Here is a 16,001-nt window from a genome sequence, read left to right as displayed (position 1 = left end):
ACTCATCCTTGGCCTCAAGCCCAGGGACCACATCTCTCCTACCCTAAAAAGTCTTCACTGGCTCTTAAATTCTGAAAGCACCATAAGACTTTCCTCTTTTCCTCCTCCTTCCCTCTTCTGCTAACCTCACAGTTGCTGTGATTGGTGTCTTGGACCCTTATGCATCCTCTGGGCCCCTGACCACTAACACCCAACCTTCCCAGCATCTGTCTACATTCAGCACTTGCCTCGACTCACCCTCTGCCCTGGAGACTCGCACTTTTCCACCCAAGGCGACTCCAAGCCTTATAGCACTTACCTTTACCTTGCATTTCATATGTAGCTCACCCCCAGGTACGGACACCCCAGCTCTTACCCCACTGCCTTCTTCCTTGCTGCACTTGCACGTTTTGAATACTCACAAGGCATAGTAGGTTTGTCCGTTCCTTCCCCTCACTCTATATTTGTGTGTTTTAATGTTCTTCAATCCCATGTTCCCTCCCTGTTGCCCTGTGGGTGCTTTGAAACAGAATATATTTGCTGTATAAGCGCCTAACAAGCAAACAAATATATAAATACATGTCCCAGTCTCATCGGATTTTCCCCTGTCCCCCTGGACCCGATAGGCGACCCACTCAATTGCCAGCAGCCCCCACAATTTCTGTAATCAATCCATGCCTGTTGGGGGTTGATTCTGTTTCCATCACTTCTGCCATGCTGCTATTAGCATCACCATGAAAGCCTTTTTCTGGGTTCTGTCCGACGGACCGACTCAGTGATCAAAGAGCCCACACATACACTCCCTGGGGGTCAGGGCTGCATCAAACATAATCATTGATTTTATCTGGGAGGCTAAGTCTGCCCAACATGGACCCAATTCCCACTGTATTTGTTTCCAATCCCCCCTTCCCAAACACCCTCTCCAACATTCCTGGGAACCACCCGCATACATTTTATCCAACTTTACTAGAGTGTAGTGCCACCACATCATAACCTTATACCAAGTTTCCCTCAGTTGTAGTGATTGCGTCAGCTTAGGGATGCTCCTCCAAAGATTTTCCCAGTGGTCTATAGGGATAACCCCCCCACCCCACAATGTGTTCTCCCATTGTGTCATGTACCCCAGTGTGATGTCATCTCCGCCTCCATCAGTATTTTATACAATATGGATATCATCTGCTTGGTCCCCGAGTGGGTAGTAATGTATTGTTCAAACTTGGTCAATTCCCTCCGTACCGCCTGCTTGACCCCTGGGCTCATTATCCATGGTCTCATTTGATAGTACACCATTCTGTCACCCTCTGTAAGCCCTACGCACTGCTTGCAGTCCTCAAAAGTATGTATTGTCGTCCCTTGCATCATATCCTCCCAGCTTACTACAGCCCACCACACAGCATTCTTTAAATGCCCCCTGCGCCACCCCCGGCGTAAAGGGCGGGTTCCCGAAAAGCAGGGTGAATGGGGACGGGCTCGACGAGAGGGCTCCACGCTTCAATAGTCGGTCCCATACATCACACACCATGGTTATAGCCTGGCTTAATCGAGTATTCTGTCGTCGATCTTGTCTATCAGGCCAAGGGCTTCCCTTGGCCTGATAGACAAGGGCTTCCAAGGGCTTCCCTACCACCGCCCTGTCGCATTCCCCAGAGAACCACTGCCGTACCACCCTCAACTGTGCCGCCTCGTAGTACTTTATACAATTTGGGAGCAACCACCCCCCCTTGTCCCTAGAAGCAAAGGGGGTCCGCAGAGCTAATCTCAGGCGTTTATTCTGCCAGATGAATTTAGAGACTAGCCTATTCAGTGTCACAAAGAAGACACGCAGGACCGGGATTGGCAGAGCCTGAAAGTAATACAGGATTCTCGGTAGTGTAACAATTCTCACGGTTGCTATGTGGCCTAGCCATGATATTCGCAATGGGGTCCACGTCTCCAAATCTATCCGGACCTGTCGTAGTAGTTCAGGGTAATTCCTATCATATACCTGTGTCATAGTTTCTGCAATATTCACTCCTAAATACAGTATATGTCCCTCGACCACCAAGAAGGGGGAATACTGCATAAGGGCTGAGCACTGCTCTGGGGTGAGCGCCAGAATCAGATGTTCCGACTTCTGCATGTTAATTTTGAGCGCTGATATTTGCTCTATAACACCCAGCTCAGCTACCAGTGCCAGTATCGATGTCTCTATCTCAGTAAGCGCCATCACCATGTCATCGGCAAAGGCGACGACCTTACGCTCCTCTCCTCCAAATGGTATGCCTTTCCCCACCCTATTAAGCCTAAGCTTCATGAACAGGCGTTCTAAATATATTGCGTATAGTAGCAGAGAGAGTGGGCATCCATGCCTTGTGCCTCAAGTGATGAGAATAGCTCGGGAAAGATGGCCAATTATCAACAATCGCATCACCGGGCTTGTATAGTTCACACTTACCATTTGCACAAATTTGGTCCCTAGTCCCATATGTGTTAAAACTGCAATTAAGAATGGCCACTCAACCCGGGTGAATGCCTTTTCGGCATCAAGTAATCTCAGTAACAAAGGGGCCTGGCATTTTGTGGCTTTCTCTGCCAAATGTATAATTCTTCTCGTATTGTCACAAGTCTGTCGCCCTCTTATAAACCCTGATTGGTCCGGGTCAACTAATGTCAGGAGTAGCAGGGATAATCAAGCTGCCAGTATGCCTGTATATATTTTAGCATTGATGTTCATCAGCACAATGGGCCTATTAGACCCCCACTGTGTCCCGTCCTTATTCGGCTTCCTAAACACCAGCACCTTAGCTTCTATCGTAGTCTGAGTCACTCTCCCCTCGGCTGCTGTAGCAGTAAAAAGTTAAGTATGTCTGGGGACTAGCTTCCCCCTAAATTTCTTGTAAAAGTTTGCTGGGTATACATTGGGCCCTGGCGCCTTATTCACAGGCCGACATTTAATTGCCGCCTCCACCTCTTCCTCTCTCTAACATTTCCGTCTCTATTGGCAAGACCTTTGGCAATGGTAGCGAGTTTAAGTATTCCTTGGCCGCTCCCTGAGGTCTATAAGGATTTGTAGTAATTAGCAAAACGTCTCTTTTATATTCACTGTCTCTGTTGCTATTTTCCCTCCCGGTTGCTCTATTTTTAGAATTTTCGGGCCGACGCAGTTGTTCTGAATTGCCTTACCATAAGCTTATCTGCTTTGTTGGAGCTCACATAAAATCTCTGTTTGGCCCTGAATAGAGACCATTTGGCTCTTTGAGTGTGCAATAAATCAAGATGGCCCCGAATATGTTTCAACGCATTTTTTGTAAAGCCCTCATCTGTTTTTCAACTATGGCGCCCATAACCTCCATTAGTTGGGACTCCAATTCTTCCTCTAATACTCCCCACTGCTTTCACCTTTGAACCTTAAGTGCTATTAATTCTCCCTGTATTACTGCCTTGGATGCATCCCAAATCCCTTCCTGTGTAGGATCTTGGGTGTCGTTAACGGCAAAGTACCCATCTATCTTGTCCACTATGGCCATCGCAATCAGCTTGTCGTTCAGCAGCTCCCCCGGGGAGGTCCACCCCCACAATCCTCTCTGTTCCCCATATTCCCACACCATCATTGTCAGCGGGGCATGATCCGACAATGCAATCGACTCCAATGTCACCTCCCTCACATCCCCCATCATCTTGGGTTCCACCCATATATCCAATGACTTTTTTAAGTGTATCTGGAGTGGTGTACCATATCCGAAATATTCCAAACCGTGCTTGCTGTACGCACTGCTGCCAAGTCATTGGGCAGATATTAGTGGCACACCTCATGCCGCTCTCTGGGTCATGTGCAATGTGCTCTCCCCTCTATTGTTGCATACTATACATCACTCAACATTAGAAGTAAAAAACAACTGTCATACTTCTTACATGATAAACTGTGATTCCACCCCCCCGCATAACTGCAACATTGCTATGAGATGCCGTTAGCCTTGTTATGGGGTGTGGGGTGGACAAGGGAAGTGACTGGTGAGGACGGGAAGTCCTCAGTTGTAATAGAATAAAGGGTAAACACAGTCGCTTGTCTCCTGTCTCCTTATTGAGGCCTGACCCATGCCCCGTGCAGCGGGCCTAATTAGAAGATCACACTGGTGACGAGGCTTGGACCCTGCCTGCAAAGGTGCAATTTGATCCTGGTCGAGCTGCGGCCACGGGAGAGTTGACATGGCCATAGCACACCTGAAGTGGTGGCGGTGCTCCCGAACGACTTGGCCTCTCACCGGCATGGAGTGACTGCTCCGCCAGGATACCTGCGAGAGGCCGAGTGCGTGCTGTTGGGGAAACTGCAGATCCCAGCAGAATTGGAGGATCTGTCCCCGCTATTTGGCCGTCCCTCGAGGACGGAGATTCCTCATATCCGGCCCACAGCCGTGAGTGCGCATGGTCAATATCCGACGCAGGAGGGAGAAAGGGCCTCCATAGACACTGCAATGAAAGCACAGCAGACTGCCCTGTATATAAAGGGTCCTGGTCCCACATCCAAGGCACAGCAGACAGCCCTGTTCATCAGGGCCGGTCCCCCCTGGTACCGGCTGGGGTTAAAACAAAGCCATGCATGGAGGGCAGTACGAAAGGCTAAGCTGGTGGCACCTGATCGCATCCAACTGAAGGAAGTGGAGTACTGGCAGTTTTTTTTGTGGACTCTATTGAGTGACGCAAGCCCTCAGCCTATTGAACAGCCCTCAAGCGCTTGTCACCAGGGAAGGGTATTGCACAGCCATGTCTGAAGAAGACATCCCAGCAACCATATCGGCGCATCTCTCAAGAACTTTCAAATGGCGCAGAGTGAAACCATCCCGCGGCAGGTCTCTGTGGCGTTCACCCTCACGGACACAAGTAATCTGGGCCTGCGATGGCTCCGGTGGTTGAAAGACTTGGTGTACATAGGGGCCATGGGATTTATGGACGATGAGAGGAAGAAGAATCTGTTAACCCTTGCATTGGGGGCAGCTGTACGGGACAAATTGTATGAGCTGGTGGATGAAGAGAAAGCAACATTTAAAGAGAACCACAATGCTTTAACCACCTACTTCACCCCCCACAAACATTGATTACAAACGCCATATATACTACACCACGACCCAGGAAACAGGAGAAACTCTAGAAAACTTTGTCATGAGACTACGCATTCGCATGAAACATTGTGCTTTCCACTGTTACTCCAATGAGGAGGCACTCAGGTCTCATGTCATATCTGGATTTGAATCTTCAGAATTCCACAAGAAAGTCCTGCAAAATCAAAGATCACTGAACGAACTATTAGCCATGGCCAGAACGGACTCTGCCATTTCCTTAAAAGTGCTTAACATGGCGAAAATAAAGATCATTCCGACCTCCAAGGAGCAGGAGTCGGTCCAGAAGCTATCTCCCGCACAAGGGGAGGGAGCCAAGAGGGAAGGCATTATGTGGTTACAAGTACCCGCACGAAGGCATGTGCGTCTGAAATGTGCAGCATGTGGGGGTGAGGACCCCTTCAGGGCTGTGTGTAAGAAACCTCGCCACGCACCGATTCGCCATCAAGTGGCAGACATCACATGAGATATTAAAGGAAGAACACAGAAGCACTCGTGAAAGCAAAAGACATACCATTGAAGAGGGAACCCACATCAAATATCACAAAAGAAAGTTAAACATATCCCGAGAGAAGTGCATGTCACCCAAGGCGAAACCCATGACATGCAATGACGGGCTCACAGTCACGACAGTGAATCATCTGGCTCCCCCAAAGACCACAGGGATACGTATGGGTGCTGTATAACGACACAGCGAAAGAACACAGTCCCACCCTAACGCTGCAAATCTTGAATGTGCCCAAATTATTCCTCATTGATACAGGGGCAACAGTCAACGTTATGAGCGAAGATACGTACAACAAGCTTCCTCGACCCCCGCAGTTAAAGCCTTCGACAGGGTGTTGGACCCATATGGATATATGTCCACTGCTTCCTTGCAAAGACGTCTTCACCTCAGTCTGCACACATAAATCGCATTCAGCCCGCATTCACCTACATGTCTTATCCACAGCAACAAACAGCGTATGCATCCTGAGTTTTAGAACAGACATGGGGTTAGTACACATTCTTTATTGCATAATGGCACATAAGTATCTGGCCCCTTATGGAGACGCAGCCAAGATGTTTCCTGACCTCTTCAATGGCATAGGGAAATTAAAAGGATGCAAGGTACATCTACATATTGACCCCCTTGGTCAAACTAGTTGCACAAAATGAGGGATTCCTATCAACATCCAGAAGCAGGTGGAGTAGATCTGCCGCCTACTCGACCTCAACAATTTTGAGAGGGCAAGCAGGCCTACCCACCCTGACTGTCCCAAAGAGTTCAGCAGAGAGATCTATCCACCTGTGCGTGGACATGCGCAGATCGAACAAGGCCATCCAGCGTGAAAGGCATCAAGCCCCCAGGACCACTGACATGATCCATCTTCTCAATGGAGTTACCGTGTTCTCCAAACTGGACCTTAACAAAGGGTACCATCAACTGGAACTGACATCTTAATCCCGATATATCACCACCTTTGTCACGAACATGGGGCGGTTTCGCTACAAGCGACTCGGTTTCTGCAACTCCTCGATGGCGGTAATATTCCAGGAATAGATACACCGGGTTATTAAACACATACCAAACTGTTTAAATTACAGTGACGACATCCTCGTTTTTGACAAAAACATGAGCGAACATGACGAAACCTTTCATCGAGCAGGTTTGGCCCTGGGGGCAGCGAGAGTGACTTTAAACAAGGACAAATGTTTTTGGGCACATATTCTCGGAGCAGGGTATGAGACCGGACCCTGGAAAGGTGGCAGCGCTAACCTAGGCCCTCAGACCCACCACAGTCACAGAGTTGTGGTCATTCCTAGGACTTGCCAGCTACTGTTCTACATATTTGGAAAACTACGCCACCATCAGTGCACCTTTCCAGGAGCTCACTAAGGAAGGGCAAGACTTTGTCTGGTCCCGGGAATGTCATGACACTGAAGTGACGGTGGACGCAGCCCAGTCGCGTTAGGTGCCGTTCTGTCCCAATTTGAACACTGGACACCTCACATCGAGCAAGCGGTGACCTATGCAAGCCGAAGTCTCGCTGACACAGAACAGCAGTATTTGCAGGCCGAAAAGCAGAGCCTGTCGATGGTCTAGACCAGCGAATATTTTCAACTTTTTCTGTATGGTAAAGCTTTCACATTCATCACGGACCATCAGGCTCTCCTCACAATCTATGGGAACGCCAAGGCTTGGATGCCCCTGCGCATTGCCAGATGGGGTTAGAGGCTGCAGGACTAAAAATTCACAATCCAGCACAGGCCGAGGAAGGACAAGGATCCGGCCGAATACCTGTTGCATCATCCACGAACGACAAGCCAGCAAGAACGCATGGGTGAGGAGTATCCCAACTATGTCATACACCAAATGAAACCCTTCCCGATTGCGTGGACAACGCTTCAACAAGAATGCGAGACAGACCCTGCGCTTGCCATTGTTGCCCGATGCTTGAGAACATGAAGGTTGAAGCATGCCATGGGCATGGCAAAAGACATGGACCAGGTCACCCAAGATGAAGTAAAGAGTTTGTGCCTCGTACAGGAGTTGCTCACCTTCACTGAAGATGGCATCATATTAAAGGGCTGTAAGATCGGGATGCCGAAGTCACTATGTCAGAGGGTCAATGATCTGGCACATGAGGGTCACAGAGGGGTTGCATCGGCCAAGAAGCTGCTCCGACAGAAGATGTGGTTTCCACAAATGGATCACAGAGTGGAGGACAAGCTATGCCAGTGTGTCGTTTGCAGCGTGATGGCACCGGCACCCAAACCTCACCCCTTGCTGATGTCCTCCCTGCCAGAGGGCATAGGGGAAGAACTGGCGGTTGATTTCTTTGTACCCACACGAGGCAGCTCTTACGTATTAGTAGTCATGGATGAATAAGATTCACAGAAGTACAGATCATCCCATCAACGGCTGCCACTACTGTCATCCCGGCGTTGGACCGCATCCTCATGGCATATGGGGTACTGAAAGTCATTAATCCGATAATGGGCCACCGTTTACAAGTCACGACTTTGTGAATTTTGCTGCCTACATGGGGTTTGAACATCGAAAGGTGACCCCGCTGTGGCCATAGGCCAATTGCATGATTGAACGATTCATGTCAAGTATCAAGAGGGCACTGCAGGTTGCGCAAGTCACAGGCAAGCTGTTTAAGCAGGTGTTATATCAATTTCCAAGAGAATACTGACACACTCCTAACTGTTCCACGGGGGAGTGTCCGGCTGACGTCATTTTTGGTCATCGTCTGAGGACTCGGCTCCCACATAGCCCGGAGGACAAGGGGTTCTACCCAAATGATAGTATTATCTGGTCAGGGGACTCGGCTGCCAAACAAGAGATGAAGGAGGCTGCTGAATTCCGCAGGGGGTGCCAAGGAGATGGCAGTAGATGTGGGGGACCAGGTATTGGTAAAACTAAGGATGTAGGACCCCATGTTTGCTCCTAGGACTCTCAGAGTCACCCAGAATAAGGGGACAATGATCACTGCTGGTGATGGAGAAGGGTGGACCATTACACGTAATGTGTCTCATTTCAAGAGGTTTGCAGCTAAGAAAGCAGGAGGAGTAACCTGTGGGGCAAAATAGGACAAATGGGCAGAGGGCAGATAACAGGTAACCAAGCAACAACCTGTGGCTCAGGGGAAGTGCAACACCTCTCCCCAGCCCTTCCCACAGGCACATGGTGCCAGGCAGGATGAGGGTAACAAGGGGCCATGCATAATAGGAGAAGGTGACAAGCACCAGAGGCAGAAGACAGGAAACCCCCAGGTAGGAAAAAAAAAAAGAAAAAAAAAAAAGGAGCACCCCAAGGTACGAAAGGCTGATGGCGCCAGCCGGCCGGGGGCTTGTCAGAGCCCCCACAAAAGCAGACATAGCCTAAGGCTAGTAATACACAATACAAGGATCTGCACAAGCAGCAGAGAAGTACAATCCTGTTTGGGACTCCCCACGGAGCACCAAACAAGTAGTCTGCGTATGCAGAATACTTTTTGCTTTGAAACACTGGCCTGTTTCCACTGCTGCGAGTTTTGCCTTGCTCTGGTGAAATTCTACGCATTGGAAGAATCGTTCACAGTGCGCCATTCTATCCGGCTGAAGCACTGTGAGCTTCACCTTGCTCCTGAGGGAGACCATGCCAACAGTGGGTGCCCCCGACTACCTAACAGGGGGCCCAAGAAAGAGGAATAATGAATGTCTTAAAATCAACGTTATATTAGCACCAGGGGAAACCACAATTAAGCTCATAGAATTTGCAACAATATTGGCAACTTACCCAGACAGAAACATCATGCAGAGAATAGAGAAAGGGTTTCAAGAAGGGTTCAACATCCCATTCGAAGGGAAGGGCTCCCAAAACATACCAGAAAATCTGAAATCTGTAAAAGAGAACCTAGAGATAATTAGGAAGAACATCTTTAAAGAACTAAAACTAAACAGAATTGGGGAACCTGGGAAAAATGACTTTTAAAGAATACATATGTTCCCCACTAGGCCTGGTACCTAAGAAAGAACCAGGGCAAATGAGGACGATACATCATTTTTCTTACCCACAGGGGCAGTCAGTGAATGACGGGATCCCAGAGAGTGAAACTGCGGTGACTTACACCCATTTCCAGGAGGCACTCAAGAGTTGTTAAGAAATGTGGGGAGGAGGTGCTAATGGCAAAACTAGATACTGAGTCAGCCTTTAGACTCCTACCAGTAAACCCCAAATCCCAACCCTGGCTAGGTTTCACATTTGAAGAAAGGTTTTATGTGGACAGATGCCTACCAATGGGGTGCGCAATATCTTGCACACTCTTCAAGCAATTTAGCTCCTTTTTCCAGTGGGCATTCTTAAAACATGTACCAGAAGTACAAGCAGTACATTACCTAGACGACTGTATGATAGTAGGTCACCCAGCAGATATAGAGGAATGCAAAAAAGCTTAGAGAAAAATGGAAGCAATGGCAGCACAGTGGGGCATACCACTGGCTAGGGATTAAACCAACCAAACCAGCAACTAACATAACATTCCTAGGCATAGAGATAGATTCAAGAGCAGGTGAATGCAGGATTGCAAGCAAAAAAGAAGAATTACTTGACAAAATCAGAAATTTGAGGACAAGGAACAAAGGCACAGTCAAGGAAATGCAGTCTCTAGCAAGGAGTCTACATTGTGCAGCCCGGGTAATACCGCAGAGCAAAACATTTGCAAGAAGCCTTGAGCTAAGGATAAAAGGGTTGCAAAACCCATATTTACATTTAAAACTGGGGGAAGAGATTAGAAAAGACTTATTGGTATGGGAAGAATTCCTTACAAATTTCAATGGGAAAACAATTATGGCGCATGCCATTGAACACCATCAATAAAAGAGTATTTTTCACGGATGCGGCAGGGAGCAAAGGCTTTGTGGCAATTATGGACACAGAATGGTTCGCTGGCGAATGGCCAGACACTTGACATACAACAGGTTGGGTTAAGAATATTACGCTACTTGAGATCATACCAATCTGGTTGGCCCTTCATACATAGGGTAACCAGCTAGCAAACACAGAGTTAATCGCCTGGTCAGATAACATGGCAGTGATTATTAACAGAAGGACGACAAATTGCCAACTGGTGTTGAAAATTTTAAGAGCAATGACCAAGATTACTCTGAACAAAAACATGGTGGTAAGAGCAAAAAACATTGCCAGGACGGATAATAACACTGCAGATGCATTATCTCGTTTTCAGTGGAGCGAATTTGGTCAAATAGCCCCAAATGCCCAAAGAGATATGGCGGATTTACCAAAGGACTGCTGGGATATCCTGGCAGACAGATAAATGCTGCATCAATGCCAACGCCGGACAACTGGGTCGGGATGCTCAAGCAACAACAGCAAACACCGCAAACAAGGATTCAAGCAGGATTTCTCTGCCAATGAAAACCACAGACCCTGCAACAGGGCTGCTTCTAGACCTGGCCAAGAAGGCTTTGGCAACCAACACCAACGCCCAATATAGTAAGTGTCTGGAAACGGTACTAAAAGTTACAGGTATAGCACATGTAGAGTCAATAACAACAACAGATAGTAACATATTCCTAGAGTGGGCCTACATGAAACGGGTAAAGAAGAAATGGGTAAAAGGACACCTAACAGCAGTAGCATATTTTGCAAAGCTCCAGGGGGAGGAAATCAGACCCAGCCCGCAGTGCATTAATACAATACGCATTAAAGGGCTGGGGGAAGATTGAAGGGCCACAGAAAGATAAGAAGCGCCTGCTGGATTTCCAAAAACTAACAACCATAACACAGCTGCTAGATACAATATGCTCCCACCCATACGAGGCATTATTTTTTAAAACTTCTCTCTAGCATACTTCAGGGTTTTCAAGGTGAGCGAGCTCATAGCGTCAAGCATGAAAGCCAGCGATAGTTTAGGGATGTTGTATCTAAGGGTAAGGGCGGACAGCGTCACAATAGAGTTTCAGGCATCCAAGACAGGGTGCAAAAGGGAGATAAATATTTACTGCATTGAAGACTTCACCAATTGCCCGGTGTGCATGACCAACCAATACAGCGACCAATGCCCACTAGTGGCGGGCCGGTTCCCGATTCATAGGGACACATCAGCCCTAAGCCAGTTTCAATTTAATGCAGTACTCAGGAAGGCCATAGGTAAGGCGGGGTGGAACACTAAGGAAAACGACACCCACTCGTTCAGAATAGGTGCAGCAACCTCAGCTTGGCAAGTGGGCTAGGAGCGCAACAGGTAAAAGCAATAGGGGGATGGAAATCGGAATATTACAAAAGGTACATAAAACCAAAGCTAATTTACTTTTTTTCCATGCACAGATCGCAACGCCCCCCTCAAATCAGCATGGATAATAGGACACTCCTTCATGTTCCGATCATCTCCCCGTTCTGAGGAAACGAAAAACAAGACAGCTTTTCAAGACACCATCATGTCATGGTGGGGGTACAGAGACCTAAAATGGCCAGAAATTCACAGAAAACTAGCTGACCTGATGGCTTTCAGGGACCCACCAAAATTTGCTAATTTTTCAACTGGGGGACAATGATTTAGTGGCCCTGGGGAGAAAACAGCTATTGGCTTATATATGTACCTCGCTAGCAGGCATAGCCCACAATTGGAAGGATACAGACATGTTTCACTCTGCAATATTGCCCAGAAAAACATGGTTGGGGCAAACCCGTATAAGGCTATCGATATAGCGAGAAAGAAATTGAACAGAGGGATAGAGAAATTCTGCGCAACCAGAGGGATACATTTTATTAGGCACAGCGCAATCTCGTTAGCAAACCCAGAGCTGTTCCATAATGATGGAACCCACCTGTCCGAAAAAGCGGTGGAGCATTTTTACAGAGAAATAATAGACAACCTGACAGAAAGAGGATGTAGGGAGCAACTTTTGGGGGGGGAAGCTGGTAGGTGTGGCGGCATGGGCCAGGGGGGCCGACCCTGTGCCCAAAAGTGTACATTATGTATTATTATGATGATGATTGTGTATTATTATTACATAATGTGCAATAAAAACCACAGCCTTTTATTGCCAACACTAACACAATGGTGTTTGGTGTTTTCCGAGGATAGCATGCGGACAGTCCCTAACCTTTTGGCTCAACAGGTTATAATAGAATAAAGGGTAGACACAGTCGCAAGTCTCCTGTCTCCTTATTGTGGACCGACCCGTGTCCCGGGACGAATAAGAAGATCACAATAACGTCAACACTTCTGGGGGCAGTTTCTGATTTATGTCAAAACAGTGCTTTTGAAGAATATTATACACCAGTATTTTCTTACAGGCTTATAGTTATCACATTCTCCAACTCCTTTCAGTTTGACAGGAATTATTACTTTTCATATTATTGCGTTAAACGTCGGGCTTGTATTCCTTTGCGCGAAATTAACCCATTAAAAAATATGCATTTACAATTATGGGAAAGAATTGTGCTTTTGGAGGCGAGTTGGTTCCTGGTCACCTGAATTGAAAATATTGTGCTATCACTACAGCTACCAGAATTCATTGAGACTGAAATTCAAACTAATCAGTAACACCTGAAAAGAAAGAGTGCCTCCCTGAAGATTGTAAGAGACAAGAAAGCGCTTGGAGGAGAAGATCAACTGAACTACGGCGGGTATACATGAATGGGAACTAGAGTGTGTGCCTCATCTTCCTTTTTCTACATTAAAAATATGTATTTGCATCATGGGAGGCACTTAAAAAGGGCGAAGGCTCTATTACACTTGAAATACAAATATTGCACTGTATGCCTTACATTTTTACGGATTGTTTATTCAACCCATGCACAAACGACGTGACACTGGGATATAAATCATTAAATTCACCAGAAAAACCATGCGAAGTCTTCATCCGGACACATACGATTCAAAAAATAAACATTTAGCAGTAGGGTGTCGCAATGCAAGGGCGGCGTGACTATTCACCCCAAACGAGGCCAAGGTGAACAAGCACAGCGTACACTTTCAAGAATCCGTTTGTGTTTGCATGTACGTAATGAGAAATAACGTCAGCCGGAACAGGCTGAGGGGGCAGCGCCCTCTAATAGGGCGAAGTCCTGCTCTCCTGGCACACGGATGGCAAAGTGGCACTATTTGAACCCACCATGGGAGGATGCAGACCAACGGGCTTTAGGGGTGCTAGACTCGGGGCTGTGGAGCGCAACCTTGTAGGTGGGAAGGAAAAAGTCCCACACCGGAGTGCGCACACAGCTCAGTTAATGAGAGCAGTGCTCCACTGTTACCCAGGGGAGTTACTACCTACAAATCGGTACCGCCGGATCTGCCCGCAGCCCCTGAGGTGTAGGGCTCAGATGCGCACCTGTGCCAACTACATGCCACAGCGTGCTGCAGACCAAATGCTGCTGAATCACCATCACGAGACGCAGCTGCAGCATCACGGACCAATCGTGACATCAGCGCGTCTCAGACAGCACTAGCACATTTCAAATGCATACGCCGGTCACTGGCATCCACGCTGTCCACATCCTTATCCTTCCTGTTCCTCATACCCATATGCCCACAGCAGGATTTCATTCGTCTACTTCCTCATCTCCGACACCAGCATCTGATCTGTCCTGATCACAATACTACCTTCGAATGTTGGTACATTTTCTCTGCTCTTTTGAGCATTCCTTCTAAACGCATTATCAGCATCCTCTCTTCCCACACTCCCCAACATTTAATTACTCTTACCACATATCTCCTGCCCACGCCTATATTGCTCTGCTAAAACTGCAACCAGTCTAACCCTCGTCACCACACCTTCTGGCCTCATCTGCATGCTCCTTTCGCAAATGCATTGCCCCTGGCTACACGTTCATGTCATCTCACATCAGCACCCCTTCTGCCATACCAGAATATCAACTGTCCAGATGAATATCTCCGTTGCCCACATTTAATCCCGTGCCTACCCTTGCATTCCACCTTCCACATCAACATAACCAATATTCAAATCTCTACCAACATTCGCACCCATTGCCTCTAGCTAGCATATCATGCGTGCACTTACTTCAGCATCCCCTTTGCTCAGACCAGCTGTCATCTAGCCGCACTCACATTAGACACCCCTTCTACCCACACGAGCATTCCCTCTGCCAAAATTAGTATAGCTTTACCTACATTACACTATCTGACCACATCAGTATCCCTTCTATGCCATATCCGTAGATATCCTCCAATATAACCCCCGTCTATAACTGCAAACCTTTAACACAAACTTGCATCCACATGCACCCCGTCTGCCCCATCTCATCGTCAAATCCTTTCTTGACAGCAGTAAGGCATGTGGTCGAACATTCCCTCTACCCATACCAGCGACTTTTCAACCACCTTAGTGCCTGCTTTATCCACACGTGTATTCCCGCTACTCAGGCCAGCAGACCACTGACAATTTTAGCAATCCCTCTGCCCACGTCAGAATTCACCTATATTATCCCATTACTACCTGCTGACACGTGTATATCCACAGTCCACCCTTGCATCACCTCTTCCCACGGCTGAAGTCCACATGCACACGTCAGCATGTGTAGCTGTCCCACACCTCCATCACTCAGACTGAGGTCTGGAGCAAACCCAGTGCCATCATTTTCCTTCCTCTGGCCGCAGTGGTCCATGCTGCCCATGACCTGTCAATGTGATGCAATGCTGATACGCACACACAGCCTGCTTACCGCTAGATGATGCTTCGAAAGCGGGTGGCTGGAGTTCGTGGGCTGCGACAGTCTGCCCCTTTGCCTGAAACACGTACATCCAAGCAGGACTTGAAGGGACAGCGCTCAGTGTAAAAAAAAAATCCCTATAACCCGTCCTTGTAATAGCCGACTCCGCCCTGCCCCTGTTCATCCCTCATAGCTGTGCACATTACTGCTGGAGGTTAACACCGGCCTGGACTCGACCATGCACATCACGCGGGGAGGTGTGGCAAGAACGCGAGAAGCGCAAACTACATTATGACCTCCAAGGACATACGTCATCATAAGTCACCTCTGAGAATAAGGGTTCAGTCAAGAAACAACAACGGGAAGACGATAGCGGCCACCGTAGTGAAGTGAGAGGCGTGAGGAGCGGCGAGTGAACCGAGCCACCCCGCAGCTTTATTTTGGTCCGCTCCGCAGTGCTTCCTATTCTGGAACGCAAACAGTGGTCCTAGCAACAGCGAGAGGCATCATTGCCTGTCTCAGAGGCGTGGGGGCCAAAGTTGACGGTTACTGGAGGCGGGACATGGCAGCCCCACAGGAAAAGCTGTTCGACAATGAGAAGGCGCATTTCAAGGGACAGCAATCTGATTGGTATGGGTGGGTTTTACACGTGCAGTGATTTTTCGAAGGCCACCCATACTATTTACGACAATCAATGTTACTTGGTTGTCTGAGAAAACCCTGCATAGTATTACGTCTCATTCATATTTCAAGTGCGTTTTTTA

General features: G+C 47.9%; 1 protein-coding gene across 4 annotated transcripts in view; it reads right to left on the bottom strand.

Annotated features, from left to right (window-relative positions):
* The window catches only part of TTLL7 (tubulin tyrosine ligase like 7), a 2,250,822-nt gene extending 2,235,143 nt beyond the window's left edge, over positions 1–15,679 (bottom strand). For 3 of the 4 annotated variants that reach the window (XM_069641609.1, XM_069641612.1, XM_069641610.1), the window contains exon 1: positions 15,250–15,679. The gene's annotated coding sequence lies outside the window, so the exon portion shown is untranslated. The remainder of the gene's footprint in view (positions 1–15,249) is intronic. The other variant, XM_069641611.1, reaches the window with a different exon arrangement.
* Positions 15,680–16,001: the final 322 nt, after the last annotated feature.

This window comes from Ambystoma mexicanum, chromosome 1q (assembly GCF_040938575.1).
Source record: "Ambystoma mexicanum isolate Mex_15411 chromosome 1q, UKY_AmexF1_1, whole genome shotgun sequence".
Taxonomy (NCBI): domain Eukaryota; kingdom Metazoa; phylum Chordata; class Amphibia; order Caudata; family Ambystomatidae; genus Ambystoma; species Ambystoma mexicanum.
This window is presented reverse-complemented; position numbering and strand designations above follow the sequence as displayed.